Here is a 17,601-nt window from a genome sequence, read left to right as displayed (position 1 = left end):
TTCAATCTTTTCGGGTTCAAAGAATCTAATTGGTTTTGGTTTTTGAGGGTTATTTAACTCTAGTATTCTTAGTTTTATTTACAAAAGTTTCTAAATCGGTTATTTCATTTCTTTTTGGATAATAATTCTTTCCTATATCGTCAAAAGGCTTGATACAATTATTCTTTTATTATTTCTAAAAGCAATACTATGGTGAGAATTAGTTGCACAAAAGTTAGCATAGATCAGTAGTAGCTTATAATCATCATTGTAACTAGCACTGATCGCGAAGATTAAACAATAGTTCAACTTCTAACAGTAATCCAGTTTATTAATATTTTATGTTTCACATGTGTATTGGTTCCCTTATGCGCGGTCCGGTCGCGAAGGTTGGTTTCATTAGGAAGATTTATTTTTCCTTGAATGCGAGAAGCAAACCTGAATGAAATATGTGGAAGTGTATTCTATTTGTTTTGAAAATGTTGCAAGGAACCGTGTGGATATTTGCTACAGACAACTAGAACTGACGCAACAACAACTGAATTCCTTTGAAAAGATAAATGTAACCGGAAGTCAAAAAAGAAAATCTTCAAAGACAAAGATTGGAGGGATACCAACACTTTTTACAAGGTTTGCAATGAGCGGTGGAGGAAAAGAAACGAGTTTCTTAACAAAAATGATTTTTCCTATTTTGGGCCGCTAATGAATTATATGCAAGTTTGATTTTATTTTATTTTGTGATCATAAATAATGTGCAGGTCTCGTTTTTCTATATTGTTATAGTAATCGTTTAAATAATTGGCAGGGGGAGTGGAGGTGAAAGAAATGAAGAGTATATGGGAGAAAATCTAAATTCTTCTCATGCAACTGAATTTCTGAAATAGAAGCTTCTTACTACATTGGGATAGACAGTTTCCTCGATTTGGAGAAATTTCGTCCATCCAAATGGTTGAACTATTTAAACTAGCTTGATTTCTTTTCTTTGTAGATCCTCATAGTCATAAGTTTTGCTTTCAGCTAATGGTCTTCTGGACCATTTTGCAAGAAACAGTGTTTTGAGAGAGTGATCAAACATTGGTGGATTTGCATTGAAGATTGGTTGTGAGCAAGGCTTGATAATGTCTTCTATAAGCTATTCTTTTTTAGCCAAGATTTAGTCAAAGGGTGCAAAAACAGAGAGTGGCTTAGAGGATGTTGTTGGAGGGGTGTTCAAAGATGATTTTTTTTTTTTTTAAAGAAGCAAAGAGATTTGTTTCTTTCTTTCAATTTAATCATTTTTATTGGATTTTGTACGTGAGTATTCTACTAGGTTAGTTAAATTTAAATGCAACGTTGAGTTTTAAAAAAAAAATATAAAAAGAACATGTCAGGTCAAAACATTCATGTGAAAAAAGTTAAACGAGGGAACCAAAGGTGAAGAATTTGATCCAAACCGAATTCACTTAAAATTATAAGGACCAAAATCAAGATTAACCCAAAAATTTTAATTAAGATTGAATCCACCAGAACACATAAATTTGTTCTTTAGCTAAAACAATCTTTTATAAGATCAAAATTACTAGTTACGAAAGATAAGTATTCATGTGAAGATATAACCATAAACACACCCAAATCAATGAATGATCATGACAATTGCAAATAGCATTAGCATAAAGTAAAATAATTAATTTAAATCATAAAAATATTTATAACATAGCACTATACAGTTAATACCTTAGATGAAAAATATTTTGCATCGTAGAAGCTCGTGAAACTCAAAAGCTCATTACAGAACACAAATCTTTCAGTCCAAGACTTTAATTTAATCCTAAAAGAAAGAAAAAAAGGTGAATAGAATAAGTGAAACCTAAATAGATGAAATTAAATCTTTCTTGAATAACTTTATGTAAAATAAAATTAACAATTCAGAGTCTCTCTAAGATTAGCTCAGTTGTTAGGTATAATATATGCAGAGGTTCAGACATCCACTTATTCACTTTAAGAGATGAATTTCTAGCCACTAAATTATTTATTAAATCTTTCTTGAATAACTTTATGTAAAATAAAATTAACAATTCAGAGTCTCTCTAAGTTTAGCTCAGTTGTTAGGTATAAAATATGCAGAGGTTCAGACATCCACTTATTCACCTTAAGAGATGAATTTCTAGCCACTAAATTATTTGATAAAAAAAAAATTTAACCATTCAGATAGACAAAAATGTACTAAATTATGATATGAAAATGGAGAAGGATTTTTGTTGTGATGAAAATGGCAAGAAGAAAGTAACGTTAGTGATTTTAAAGTTCGAACCATAACTACTGTTTGCAAAATAGTGTGATTTTTGTCTCTAACTTTGTGGAATGTGAGTGATACATAATTCTTCAATATTGATAATACTAATAAGGAACAAAACAATAACAAGTAGAGTGATGCATATAAGAAAATATTTAACCATTTTGAAAGTATTGATAAATATTCTGATAATGATATGAAAATTATGAATGAAGATGAAGTATTTATATAATACGATTTTGTAAAGCTACTGTTACCGTTATTGTTACCGTTAATTTTACTATTCATGGTCATTAAGTTGGTCAATGAGTAAAATATTTTAAGTGTGTTTTACCATCTAAGCTTTTGATAAATACAATAACACACTCGTAAGGAGACCTCACAAGTGACAAACAAAAGCTTAGATGATGAAACACACTTAAATATTTTACTCATTGACCAACAGTCATATGAACAAAAATTAACGGTAACAATAATATCAAGTTAATGTATGTAGCATGACACAAAGCAAGATGTGGATGGAATAATAAATACCTTAGATGAAGAATATTTTGCATTGGAGAAGCTGTTGAACTCAAGTCTCATAATAGAGCTAAAACCTTGCAATCATAGATTTAATTTAATCCTGAAAATAAACATATTGAAGATTAAAGAGGTTGTATGATGGAGAGGTTGTCTTTGATGATAGTAGTAGTCAATGGAAGAGGTGAACTGAGTCTTTTGTAGGCATTAGCGATGAAGGAGAGGTTTACCCATCAATATTATTTATAACCATAATTTACATAACTTAAATTTATTTAAAACTTTACGTAACTTAAATTTATTGAAAACTTTGATGGAGATGAACTCACAATAACATCCAATGACAATATGGTATTGTAACATAAGTCAATTTTGTAACTATAATTTAGAAAATAACCGCAAAATATTGAATTATTATTAAATGATCCTCAAAGGCTTCTCAAGAACTGAAGATTTCAATAAACTTTAATATTATTTTTTTCTTCATTTCCTCTCTTTGTTAAAAAAACTTTTTTCTTCAGGATCCGTGTAGTGTAAATCTTTTTTGGATTTACAATGTAATTGTAAAATTAGTTTACACAAACGATACATATATCATTTTATCTAAAAAAAAAAAAGTTAATGATTTAATAATATTTGTATATTAAGGGTCCTTTTTTTGTTATCATATTAAAGGTATAAAATATTCACCGACGTTTAAAGGTGATTAATCTTCATTAGTGAATTTGTTGGACACATAACTTGAATAGATTTTTTCCCTCCAATCAAATTTAATTTATTCATTTGCAAGGGACGTCAAAGACCAAACCCTTAAAAAACTCAAGTTCCTTACCACTTGAACTACATTTTTTTTAACTAACAATTGAACTAATACTTTATTTATAAAAGGTCGTTTATTTATAAAATAGTTTTTGGTTAATTTTCTCATTACTTTTATTATGTTTTGGAGTTTTATACTTCAGGAGAGAATTTTAGTTTCTCAATTAAATTTTGCAACTTTATGTTAATAATTAAAATGAAGTGTTTGATTTGTTAACAAGCACACCACCTAATGATACATTGAATTTAAATTTATTATGTTGAAAGAAAGTATTTTTCAGCAATCAAGAAATATTTGATTGAACTACGTACTGAAATAAGTGAAAATAAATGTAATAGAATTGGACAAAGAGGTGAGGTGGAACTCAAGCTATATATCAATAAGTTTAGTCTTCTTTCTTGCTAAAAAAGAAAAAAAGAAAAAAGTTTCGTCTTCTTTCTTTCTCTTTATTTTTTTTAGTTAACCCGTCAGTTTTTAAGGGAATGAGATTCTAATAATCTGGAGTTCGGTCGTAAAATAAGTATAGTCTGGTCAAAAGTTTAGTATTGACTTAGTCTTAGTTAAAGGTTATAATGCCCAAATTAGACTTTGGTGTTACTTGTATTGTTTCAGCTTAGTACTCCATTCTTTTCTCAATAAGGATGAAGTTGGCCTCATACTCATTAATTCTTGGGAGGGGTCTTGGACAAAGAGATTCTATATCACCTTACCTTTTATGCAATACTCGTACTAAGAGTGTTTAGAATACTTAGCACGTGCATTAACTTAGAACCGGATACATTAACATTTACAACATAAAAGCTAAAAATGAATATAAACATCTATACAAGTTCGTACATCTGATACATTAATCTTAGAATTTCAATACATTCTTCTAGTAAACACTTGAACCCTTAACAATAATCTGCAGCCGGTACGAACATGTACTTGATGATAATCCATTCAGCTACATATCTGCCGCCTCTTACCATAAAACATGATGATCTGAAACATAAAAGGATTGGGATGAGACATAAAAAATTAAATATACACTACACTTTAATATATTTTAACAATAACAAGTAAAGTGATGCATATAAGAAAACATTTAACCATTTTGAAAGTATTGATAAATATTCTGAGAATGATGTGAAGATTATGAATGAAGGTGAAGTATTTATAGAATGAATTTTGTAAAGTATCAGTTACTGTTACCGTTAATATTACAGTTAATTTTACTGTTCATGATCGTTGGTCAATAAGTAAAATACTTTAAGTGTGTTCCACCATCTAAGATTTTGATAAATACAATAAATAACACACTCGCAAGGAACAATCACCTCACAAGTGGCAAACAAATGTCTTACCGACTCTTGAGCTAAACCACAAAACACAAAATGGAGACGTTTGTTTGTCACTGGTTAGGTCTCCTTACGAGTGTGTTATTGTATTTATCAAAATCTTAGATATTGGAACACAAAAGTATTTTATTCATTGACCAACGGTTATGAACAGTAACAATGACGATAACATTAACGGTAACAGTAACAGTAACCGACACTTTACAAAATCTATTATATAAATATTTTACCTTCATACATAATTTTCATATCATTATCAAAATATTTATGAATACTTTCTAAATGGTTAAATATTTTCTTATATGCATCACTCTACTTGTCATTGTTTTGTTCCTTATTAGTATTATCAATATTGAAGAATTAGGAATAAGTTACGTAGAAAACTCGAGAATCTTATTCTAGACTAAAATTTTAAATCAAGATTGAACGTACCAGAACACATAAATTCGTTCTTTAGCTAAAAGAATATTTGATTAGATCAAACTTACTAGTTACGAACGATAAGTATTCATATGAAGATATAACCATAAACACACCCAAATCATTGAATGATCATGACAATTGCAAACAGCATTAGCATAAAGTAAAATAATTAATTTAAATCATAAAAATATTTATATCATTATCTAGTTAATGTATGTACCTTAGATGAAGAATATTTTGCATTGTAGTAGCTAGTGAACTCAAAAGCTCATTACATAACACAGACCTTTCAGTCCAAGATTCAATTTAATCCTTAAAAAAAAAAGTGAATAGAAGTATTGAAACCTAGAAAGATGAAATTAAAACTATCTTGTAACCAAAAAAAAAAAAAAAAAAACTATCTTGAATAACTTTATGTAAAATAAAAGTAACCATCAGATATACAAAACTGTAAAATCAACTTAAATTCGTACCATGATTAACTCCATGTCGCATTTAAATTTAACTAACCTGATATAATGCTTCAATGCTAAATTATGATATGAAAATGGAGAAGGATTTTTGTTGTGATGAAAATGGCAAGAAGAGTGGATGTTGCTGATGTTGATTATTGTTGATTATGATTTGATTTTAAAGCGGTACTCTTGTTACCTTACTCATCAAAGTAATTTAACCGTTGGTGATGATTTTGTAAGGTTTGAACCATAACCACTGTTTGCTAGTGATTTTTGTCTCTAAATTTATTTTTTTGAAGGAAGTCTCTAACTTTATGGAAGGTGAATGCTACATTGGACCATCTTCATAAGTGATATACCATGTATTAATGCTTAAAAGTATCATTAATTAATTCTAATGATGATCGACAATACTCTACTCTTTAAAATTAAGGAAAAATGTCATGACTTTATTTGTATTTACGGCAAAAATAATATGATTGACATCAGTTTAATATGAGTTACATATTTATTTTCTTTTTTAAAATTTATATCAATTGATTCATTATCTCATTCAAATGCGATATTTTGACTATGTGAAGTTTGTTTTCTAATTTGTGACATTGCCCCTTTTCTCATTTTAAACAAATACTCATAATCCCATTCTAATTCTGAAATTAAGAAGATGGAGCTCACCTTCAACAGAATCAGTGCAGACATAATTCGACAACGAGAGAATGCATCGACAACTTCAAACATGTACGAGCGAACGGGATGAGAGAGAGAGAGGGTATTCAATTTATTTTTCTCTCTTTTTTTTCTTGTTTGACATAGCATGGGCATGTTATTTTATAATTAATTAATTGTGACAACTAGGATGGTGTAAAAGAGGGGTAAGGCCACGTTGGGGTGCAAACATATCACAAGTGACAAATACCAACTTGCAACTTTATAGTTTTAGTGGTCTGATTATTGCAGTATTCCTTAGGATGGAATTTCACCTTTAAATGTTATTGTAGTGTTTTTATGTATACTCCCTCCTATCTTATACTCCCTCCATTTTTTTTATTTTGATGTTTTAGGTATTCAACTTTATTTCAAAATATTTGATGTTTTAGGATGTTTAATATTTTTTATCCAATTTTACTCTTATTGAAAAATACATCATAAGATGATTAAATGAGTTATGACTTTTGACTATTACAATTGAATTTAAAGATGGGTTAAAGATTATACAACTGTCGAGTTAGTAATAAGGTTCACTTCAACTACTCATATATATTTAAAACTATTCATACTTCATATACATGCATGCAACTATAAAATGACAACACGAGTAAAACTACTTCATATGTGTCTTTTTGAGTTGCTTCCATAGGGGATTTAAAGTGGGAATGAGTTGAGTAGTTTTACCCATGTTGTGTTTTTATAGTTATGGAGTATGAATATAGTTTTAAATATGTATGGGTAGTTGAAGTAAACCTTATTACTACCTCGGCAGTTGTATAATCTTTAACACATCTTTAAATTCAATTGTGATTGTCAAGAGTCATAACTCATTTAGTCATCAAATGTTTTGAAATAAAATTGAAGTCCAAAAACATCAAAAGAAAAAAATATAGGGAGTATACAGCAAGCAAGAAAATTAAGTTCGAGACCTATTTGGTAAGTTCTCACGTATTTCACCAAATTCTCTTTAACATGGATATTTTCATGGCAATACAAATATGGGCAAAACTCAAGCCCAAATGTTTTGTCAATGAAAAAACTAGCATTTGTCAAGGGTGGCTCTGCTTTCATGCCTCAAAAACAACGGGAGAAAGTGTCATCATATGGTTCAAAACTAATCCAACATAATTGTAGGTTGCAGATCCGAAAACTTGTAAATTTCTCAATCAAAGAGCTATGATTATAGTTGCCCTGGCAGCCTCGTCATTTGAGGATGAGTTTGTAGAAAATCTACAATGTGTCCTTAACATCTTGAAACAAGATCTACCTTCCTCCTCATCATCTACAGCAGATTCATGTCTTTTACATAATCTATTCACCAATCAACTTAACAGACGACTCTACGCAAATCATCATTACAAAAATCAATAATTTATTACTTTATACCGTAGCTATAGTAGCAACATTTTACTATAGCAATATTTGTAATTTATTTTATTTCGCAAAAACACGGAAAATTGTTCACTATTGAAATAGTTCTAGTACTTACCTGAATTGTAGAAACAATGCCTCTTATTTTTTGCTATTTAAAGGGATGTCATTCCATGTTAGAAGGCACCCTTTTTTATCACAAGTTTAAAGAGTTTTAGAAAGGCAATCTGATCTTCTGATTTCTCCTTTGTAAGCTTTCTTCAATCTTTCATCAATCTAATACAATCTCAATTGGTTACATTTCTCTTCTTTCTTTAATCAATTCAGTTTGGCTTTGTCGCGTTTCAGACTTCTTTTTTCATTGTTTATGCTTTGATTTATTTGTGTTTACTTTATTGAAACTTGGTTTTATAGAAGCCTAAACCTCCACTTTTTTATCACAAGTTTAAAGAGTTTTAGAAAGGCAGTCTGATCTTCTGATTTCTCCTTTGTAAGCTTTCTTCAATCTTTCATCAATCTAATACAATCTCAATTGGTTACATTTCTCTTCTTTCTTTAATCAATTCAGTTTGGCTTTGTCGCGTTTCAGACTTCTTTTTCATTGTTTATGCTTTGATTTATTTGTGTTTACTTTATTGAAACTTGGTTTTATAGAAGGCTAAACCTCCACTTTATTTCAAAACACAAAGAAAAAAGTGAAGGTTAAGCCTTCCATAAAACTTAGTATTAACAAATCAAAGCACAAATAAATCACAGCATAAACAAATAAAAAAGAAGGCTAACGCAGAAGAGCCGAACAGAACTGATTAAAGAAAGAAGTTGAGATTGTATTAGATTGATGAAAGATTGAGATTGTATTAACAAATCAAAGCACAAATAAATCACAGCATAAACAAATAAAAAAGAAGGCTAACGCAGAAGAGCCGAACAGAACTGATTAAAGAAAGAAGTTGAGATTGTATTAGATTGATGAAAGATTGAAGAAAACTTACAAAGGAGAATTCTGAAGCTCAGATTCTCTCTAAACTTATGATAAAAAAAGTGTGCCTTCTAACATGGAATGACATTCCTTTAAATATAAAAAATAAGAGGCATTGTTTCGACAGTTCAAGTAAGTACCAAAACTATTTCAAAACTGAACGGTTTTCCGCTACCATACAAAGTAATAAATTTTTTATTTTTGTAATGATGATTTTCGTAACAGTCGTCTTCATTTGAACATGAATTGTTGTAGGTGATGAGGAGGAAGGTAGATCTTGCTTTTCCTTCCCCTTTTTTCTTTCTTTTTTGTAATCCTAACTCTTTAATTGAAAAATTTACAAGTTTCAGGATCTGCAACCTGCAAATACTTTGGATTAGTTTTGAACCATATGGTGACATTTTCTCCCGTTGCTTTTAAGGTATCAAAACGGGGCCACCACTTGACAAAAGCCTATTTTTGTAGCATTAGCAAAACATTTGAGTTTTGCCCATATTTATATTGTCATGAAAATATACATGTTAAAGAGAATTTGGTGAAGAAGTTTTGTTCAATTGGAAGATTGTTAAGGTCTTTGCAGAACCTTTTATTAAACACTTGAAATCCTTCTTGGGCTTCAGAAGGAAATATTTGATGAATTGGTCCAAAGTAGTCCCACTATCGAAGGAACTAATTTGGAAAGGTATAGTTAACCCCATATTTGAAGTATATCAGCCAAGAATGTTTGCTGCCTTTATTTTGTTTGCAAAAGATATGTGTCCAAGCTCGGACATAATCTCAATTGTAGTCAATGGAATGGGATCAAAGGCCTAAGAATTTTTTTTGGTTTTATTTGGATTTTGCCCAAAAGATGTGGGCGTGAGAATTTTGAGAATTTGGATTGTAGAGTGTGTTATGTTTGATGCATCTTTACATCTTTATGATGTTAATTGAGTATGAATCTACCAGGATAAATTCATAAAATAGTTGTGTTTTATTAAAGGTTATAGGTTATAGGTTTTATTAAAGGTTATTAAAGGTTATAGGTTTGTGGTGGAATTTTGGAGGAAAAATCTTTGAATAAACTTTGTTTGGGTTTTTATCATAAAATTCAGGTTCCATTTGGATAACATGTAGGACATAATCTCAATTGTAGTCAATGGAATGGGATCAAAGGCCTAAGAATTTTTTTTGGTTTTATTTGGATTTTGCCCAAAAGATGTGGGCGTGAGAATTTTGAGAATTTGGATTGTAGAGTGTGTTATGTTTGATGCATCTTTACATCTTTATGATGTTAATTGAGTATGAATCTACCAGGATAAATTCATAAAATAGTTGTGTTTTATTAAAGGTTATAGGTTATAGGTTTTATTAAAGGTTATTAAAGGTTATAGGTTTGTGGTGGAATTTTGGAGGAAAAATCTTTGAATAAACTTTGTTTGGGTTTTTATCATAAAATTCAGGTTCCATTTGGATAACATGTAGGAACTTAGACTCTGGAGTGTATTGAAATTGGGTAGTATGGTTGTTATGGAATTGTGTATCGCTTGTCTCTTGAATTTGATTAGTTTGGGTTTTTGGGTTGATTTGCAAGGCTTTATTTTTTAGGGTTTTTATGATGAGGTCTAAGGACTCTTGTTCCTCTTCTTCATCAGCAATATCTTCTAAGGACTCTTGTCATTTAGTTAGATAAAGTAATTTTTAGAGTTCATTTATCTTTAATCCGGTGAGGTGGCAGACAATAAGGATATGGCATAAATTGATTTTCCACGACATATAATTTTCTTATATTAAGTGGGTTAAAAAGTTTTCCTTATGTTAATTTTAAGATATTTATTACCTGTAACAAATATTTCATAATTTATTTTTAAATGAATTTTACTAATTTATTTTATATTTTAATTTAATCACTTTTTATTGAATTTGGTACGGGAGTATCACTTTCTTTCTTTTTTTAGTTAAATTTAAATGCAACATGGAGCTAAAATCATATATAAAAAGAAGGGTTAAATATGTTTTTGGTCCCTATAAATATACCAACTTTTCATTTTAGTCCCTCTAAAATTTTCCTTCAACTTTTAGTCCCTCAAAAATTTTCCATCTTCACTTTTGGTCCCTCCTTTAAAGTAAACTCATATGTAGAATTCATATTTTTGAATAAGATTTTGCAAAAAAAAATCATAATATTATAAGAATCTCTCCCAAAAAAATTTGGAATTTTTAACAAAACATGAATTTAATATGAATTTTTATATTTTTTATGGTTAAAAATTCATATTAAATTTATGTTTTGTTAAAAAATTCTAATTTTTTTTGGGAAATATTTTTACAATATTCTACACATTTTTGCACAATTTTATTAAAAAATACTAAAATTAACTTAAAAATAGGGACCAAAAGTAGTGATTGAAAATTTTATAGGGACTAAAAGTTGAAGGAAAATTTTAGAGGGACTAAAATGAAAAATTGATATATTTATAGGGACCAAAAACATATTTAACCCTAAAAAGAATGACATAATTGGCATATGTCATATGTCGACACATCCACTTAAATAAAGTTAAATGAGGGGACCAAAAGTGAACGATTGGATCTGAACCAGAATCAAGATTAACCCAAAGTTTTAATTAAGACTGAATCCATCAGAACACATAAATTCGTTCTTTAGCTAAAACAATCTTTGATAAGATCAAAATTACTAGTTACGAAGCATAAGTATTTCATGTGAAGATATAACCATAAACACAACCAAATCATGGAATGATCATGACAATTGCAAACAGAATTAGCATAAAGTAAAATAATTAATTTAAATCATAAAAATATTTATAACATAGCACCATCCAGTTAATGTATGTACCTTAGATGAAAAATATTTTGCATCGTAGAAGCTCGTGAACTCAAAAGCTCATTACAGAACACAAACCTTTCGGTCCAAGATTTAATTTAATCCTGGAAAAAAAAATGAATAGAATAAGTGAAACCTAAATAGATGAAATTAAAACTTTCTTGAATAACTTTATGTAAGAGTCTCTGTGAACATAGCTTGATTGGTAGAGATGTTACATAATATATGTAATATGCAGAGATTCGAACATCCCACTTATTTACCTGAAAAGATAAATTATTAGCCACTTAATTACTTAATAAAAAGAAAATTAACCATTCGGATAGACAAAAATGTAAAATCAACTTAAATTAGTACTATGATTAAATTGAGATAATCTTAATTTGTTTAAAATTGAGATAATAATCTGAAAATTACCATGTACTATAAACAAAAGCTGCGAGAAGGAGCAAAACGGTGATGAAAATGAGATATGGAAATGGCAAGAAGAAAGAAACGTTAGTGGTGTTGCTGATGTGATGATGGATGATATGTGATGATGGATGATTATAGCCGTTGATTTTGTAAAGTTCGAACCATAACTACTATTTGCTAAATAGTGATTTTTGTCTCTAACTGTGGAAAGTGAATGATACATTGTACCATTTTCCTAAATTTTCAATATCGATAATACTAATAGATAATACTAATAAGAAACAAAACAATAACGATAACAAATAAAGTGATACATATAAGAAAACATTTAACCATTTTAAAAGTATTGATAAATATTCTGAGAATGATGTGAAGATTATGAATGAAGGTGAAGTATTTATAGAATGAATTTTGTAAAGTGTCAGTTACTGTTACCGTTACTATTACCGTTATTGTTACCGTTAATTTTACTGTTCATGACCGTAGGTCAATGAATAAAATACTTTAAGTGTGTTCCACCATATAAGCTTTTGATAAATACAATAACACACTCGTAAGGAACAATCACCTCACAAATGATATTTGTTTGTCATTTGTGAGGTCTCCTTATGAGTGTGTTATTGTATTTATCAAAATCTTAAATAATGAAACACACTTATATTTTATTCATTGACCAACGGGTTGGTCATGAACAGTAAAATCAACGGTAATAATAACGGTAACATTAACAGTAACAGTAACTGACACTTTACAAAATCTATTCTATAAATACTTCACTTTCATACATAATTTTTACATCATTATCAGAATATTTATCAATACTTTCAAAATGGCTAAATATTTTCTTATATGCATCACTCTGCTTGTCATTGTTTTGTTTCTTATTAGTATTATTAATATCGAAGAATTAGGAATAAATTACGTAGGAAAGTGGAGAATCTGATCTAGACTAAAAATTTAAATCAAGATTGAATGCACCATAACACATAAATTCGTTCTTTAGCTAAAACAATCTTTTATAAGATCAAAATTACTAGTTACGAAAGATAAGTATTCATGTGAAGATATAACCATAAACACACCCAAATCATTGAATGATCATGACAATTGCAAACAGCATTAGCATAAAGTAAAATAATTAATTTAAATCATGGATATTTTTATAACATAGCATTATCCAGTTAATGTATGTACCTTAGATGAAGAATATTTTGCATTGCAGAAGCTAGTGAACTCAAAAAGCTCTTTTCAGTCCAAGATTTATTTTAATCCTGAAAGAAGAAAAAAAAATGTGAATAATTATTGAAACCTAGAAAGATGAAATTAAAACTTTCTTGAATAACTTTATGTAAAATAAAATTAACCATCAGATATACAAAACTGTAAAATCAACTTAAATAAATTAGTACCATGATTAACTCCATGTCGCATTTAAATTTAACTAACCTAATATAATACTTCAATACTAAATTATGATATGAAAATGGAGAAGGGATTTATTTTGTGATGAAAATGGCAAGGTTGGTGATTATTTATAGTGGTGTTGCTGATTTGATTTTAAAGTGGTACTCTTGTTACCGTTACTCATCAAAGTAATTTAACCGTTGGTGATGATTTTGTATGGTTCGAATCATAACTACTGTTTGCTAAATAGTTCTTTTTGTCTCTAACTAGAGAAAATCTTGTGTGGACCAGGACCAAGAATTTTGGTTTGGTCACACACACAAGAATTTGTCTTCTCTCTCTTCTCTTCTCTCTTCTCCATTTTCTCTCTCTTCTCTCTCTTCTCTCTTTGTGTGTGACCAAACCAAAATTCTTGGTCCTGGTCCACACAAGTGTTTCTCCTCTAACTATGTGTATGGTGAGTTCTACATTGGATCAATTTCATAACTATGTGTATCATGAATTAGTGCTATCATAAATTCTAACAATGGTCGATAATCTTTATTATATATATTTGCCTTAATTTTTTTTGAAGAGTACATGTGGCATCTTCACATTCTTCATCTCATTTAATGCTTTCTTATCATCCAATCAAATTGAATTATGACTCATTCATCTTTTTATTTGCCAATCAAGATGAACCATGACTAATTTAGTTTTCATCAACCAATCAAAATTGATCATGCCTTGATTTTTTCCCCTATATATAGACAATTTGTTTTTCATTATTTTCATGTGTCTCTTCCCCCATAATTTTTATTTTGTAATAACAAGTATTTTATGTGTTTTAAAAGATAGAAGTTTAACCATTTGTTTGTAGATTATAGGGTTGATTTTCTTTTTTATTTGTATCTAATTGTTAATTGTTGATGCTACTTTCTCAGGGTCCCATTGGAGAGCATGTGTCTACATTCTACGACTTCAAGACGTTCAACATCAACAATATAATTTTTAGTCAAGACAATGTTTTGTATTTGATATAGAATCAAGATGTTAGAGTTTAGATACCTTAGGGTGATTGAATATTTTTAATGAATTGATATGTCGAAAAACTAATCTCAATAAATTGATTTAGTCTTTATCTATATTTATTTTATGAACTTTTGTCTTACACAAATGATATATTACACATGAACTCTTATTTGATGAATCATAATTGATGCTTTTAAACACATCTCCAGACATGTCCAGATATGTTAAACATCATCCTAAAGGTTGCATACAATTGGTTCACATCATCTAATTTGGACAAACCTTTTCTTTTAAGAAGACATCTATAAACTTCATCATGTTTTACTATGACGGATTTTCACTTAACATAATTTCTTCAATAGAATGTATCAAAAGCTTCAATCAACCATTGATCAATAATCATGGTTTATTTTTTATTTTTTTGACAAAGTGTCATTTCATCTCATTTATTTGACAATCAATATATGACTTTTTTTCTCCTTTGATTTGTCAATTAGATAGTTATTATTAAATAAATTTTTTCAGGGACTATTAAAAATATTGTTAATTTTGCTATCTACATTGTATTATAAATAACCTCCATTTGCAAGCAATTCCATGCACAATTTTAATAAAAAAAATGTATTCTTTTCAATCTTTTGTCTCAATGTCGTGTCTTTTTTCTTTTTGTTTTCTTTTTTTCTTTCTAAGTTTCACGTATTTGGTATTATTAACAAGCCAAAATGAATTATATTAACACGAAAGTTTCATATATTTGTATACTTAATAATTTTATATAGTTCACAAATATTCTTTTTTTTTTCCTTTTATTAAGGATAATAATGATAAAACAATTTAAGAGTAATTAATATGTCATTTAATTTAAATTAGAATGATTTCATAAAGGTTAACATGTCTCATTTAATTATTAAGAATGAAAATACCTCATTTGGTGGATGAGAAGGAAAAAGAAAACAAATTAAATAACAGCGTTAATTATAACCCTTAATTAAAGGAAACAAATAAACCAAAAAAAGATGGAAACAAACAAATATTGAAGTATTTTATATCAAATAAATGAAAGATATTTAAAATTCAAAAAGTTCAATTTTTCTATTCGTATAAAAAAAACTGAATTATTTGAATTTTTTACCTTTTTTTATTAATGTTTTACCTTCATTTCTTTTGTGGTACTATTTAATTTACAAACAAAAAAATTTGTAATTAATTTTGAAATGTTATATTTTTATAATGTATAATAATTATATTTTATGCGTCATTTTAATTGGGTTGATCCTATAAATATTAAATTGTATCGTTTAATAGGACAGACATTTTCTTTAAATAATATCCTTAATTGTAGCCATTAATTAAACAAAATAAAAAATTTAAATTATATTGCAAAGAAAGAGTGATGTGCTATCAAAATTCAAATAATTGAGATTACTTGGAAAAAAACTATTGAATATTTTAAGTTTTTTTAAATAAACAAAAAACAAAAATATTTTTTGTCTTTTGGGAATATTTCATGTATTTGAAAAAATTATCGTTAAATTTTCAAAAAAAACAAATCTCTAAATTTCAAATACTATAATTTGAATAATTTGACATATTTAATATTTTCTTTTTGTGATTTTTTTCATTTTATTAAATATAATCATGATAAAATAAATTAAGAGTCATTAATGTGGTCATTTAAATTAAAATGATTCTATTAAATGTCTCATTTATTGGATCAGATTAAAAAAAATGTTATTTAAATGATATCATTATATGGTAACATCTTTTGATTCACTATTTTTGCTATTAGTACTAATAATAGTATTCATAATCAAGGTTGACTCAACTAATAATGAGTTGACTCATTCTTATGGGCGTGCATTCAATCCCCGCTACTAGCGTAATAATCTCTTTGACAGGGGATCTCTAGGTATTTTTGTAAGTGTTCATTGAGTCATGAGACATGTCCTGGCCTTGATGTGTTCTCCAGAGTCTAACTCACCTAAATATTTTATAATAAAAAAAACACAATTTTGTTTAAATTGTAAATTGTAGATTCCGATAGTAGTCGTTGAAAAGCCTCAATCTTTTTATGAAAAATTAAAGTCTGATGGGCGTATTCTAAATGAACTTTTTTTTAAAGAAATAACAATAACAAACACAATATAAAAGGAGAATTGAATGATATCCAAAATTAAATTTTAGCTATAATTCAGTGATTTTTCAAATTCAATTTTAAGAATTTTCGACAATGTTTATCTTGATTTTTTTTTTAAATTATGTCATGTCTTTTAATAACAAATGCACGTAAATGTGTTTTAATACAGAAAAAAACTATTTAATACATTTACGGCTAATTTTAAAAAAGAAAAATGTACACGAGATATCACTAATGATTATTGCACCATGATGATTCTTGGGGTATAACATTTATGGTGCGAGAGTGTTCATTATGTCCAATGTAGGAAAGACCTTAGACCATCCACATGGAGCACCTATTTTAGGTGCTTAAGTGGGTCATATATATACACATCATCAATTTTACAATTTTTAAATATTAAAACTGAATAAGCACTCAATCTCGCCAACCGAGCACCCCACAAAAAAATGACCAAATTAGTCCCACCAATAACTCTAAATCGTTAAATTTCAACAATTTTTTTATACAATTTATTTAGGTAGGGCCTCAAAAAAGTGAAGAGAGAGAGAGAGGGTGCTTCCATAGCCACCCTTCTCTACAAGCATCATATTTATTTGCTCCATAATTTGGTGCTTATTTAGTATGGTGCTAAATAGATTAAGTATCCACCATTGTGGATAGTCTTAGAGATAAAAGAGCGCTAAAAAATATATTTACCTATCTCCAAGGATACTAACAGAGTTCGAAACTCTGAATCTCGAAATTCAAAGTTTGTCCTTCTACTGCTAGGTTAAACCCTTAAGTTGGAAAATTGCCGTGAACTTGAAAATGAATTTTTATTTCAAATTAATCATGAAAAATGAAATATCCCTTATACTTAAACCATCTCTAATCATAATTTTTTTTTACTGAAAGAATGTGTTGGTTTAATCATTCGTGCTAATTGGGATTGGTCGG

General features: G+C 28.4%; 1 long non-coding RNA gene and 1 pseudogene across 3 annotated transcripts; both read right to left on the bottom strand.

Moving 5' to 3' along the window:
- Positions 1-4,287: 4,287 nt before the first annotated feature.
- On the bottom strand, positions 4,288-13,656 carry LOC146913217 (uncharacterized). Of its 3 annotated transcripts, none has more exons than XR_015013347.1 (5): positions 13,520-13,656; positions 13,305-13,381; positions 11,709-11,959; positions 5,577-5,668; positions 4,288-4,577 (listed from the first exon to the last, which is right to left on the bottom strand). It is a non-coding gene; the product is annotated as an uncharacterized LOC146913217 (long non-coding RNA). The 3 variants fall into 3 exon arrangements; XR_015013349.1 differs by having other exon boundaries at positions 11,709-11,800; XR_015013348.1 differs by lacking the exon at positions 5,577-5,668.
- Positions 8,783-10,210, bottom strand: LOC146913218 (uncharacterized; annotated as a pseudogene).
- Positions 13,657-17,601: the final 3,945 nt, after the last annotated feature.

The sequence above is a fragment of the Medicago sativa genome, chromosome 6 (genome assembly GCF_051527215.1).
Source record: "Medicago sativa cultivar Bolivia chromosome 6, Bolivia_mono, whole genome shotgun sequence".
Taxonomy (NCBI): domain Eukaryota; kingdom Viridiplantae; phylum Streptophyta; class Magnoliopsida; order Fabales; family Fabaceae; genus Medicago; species Medicago sativa.
Note: the sequence above shows the minus strand (reverse complement) of the source record. Positions and strands in the feature narration are given on the sequence as shown.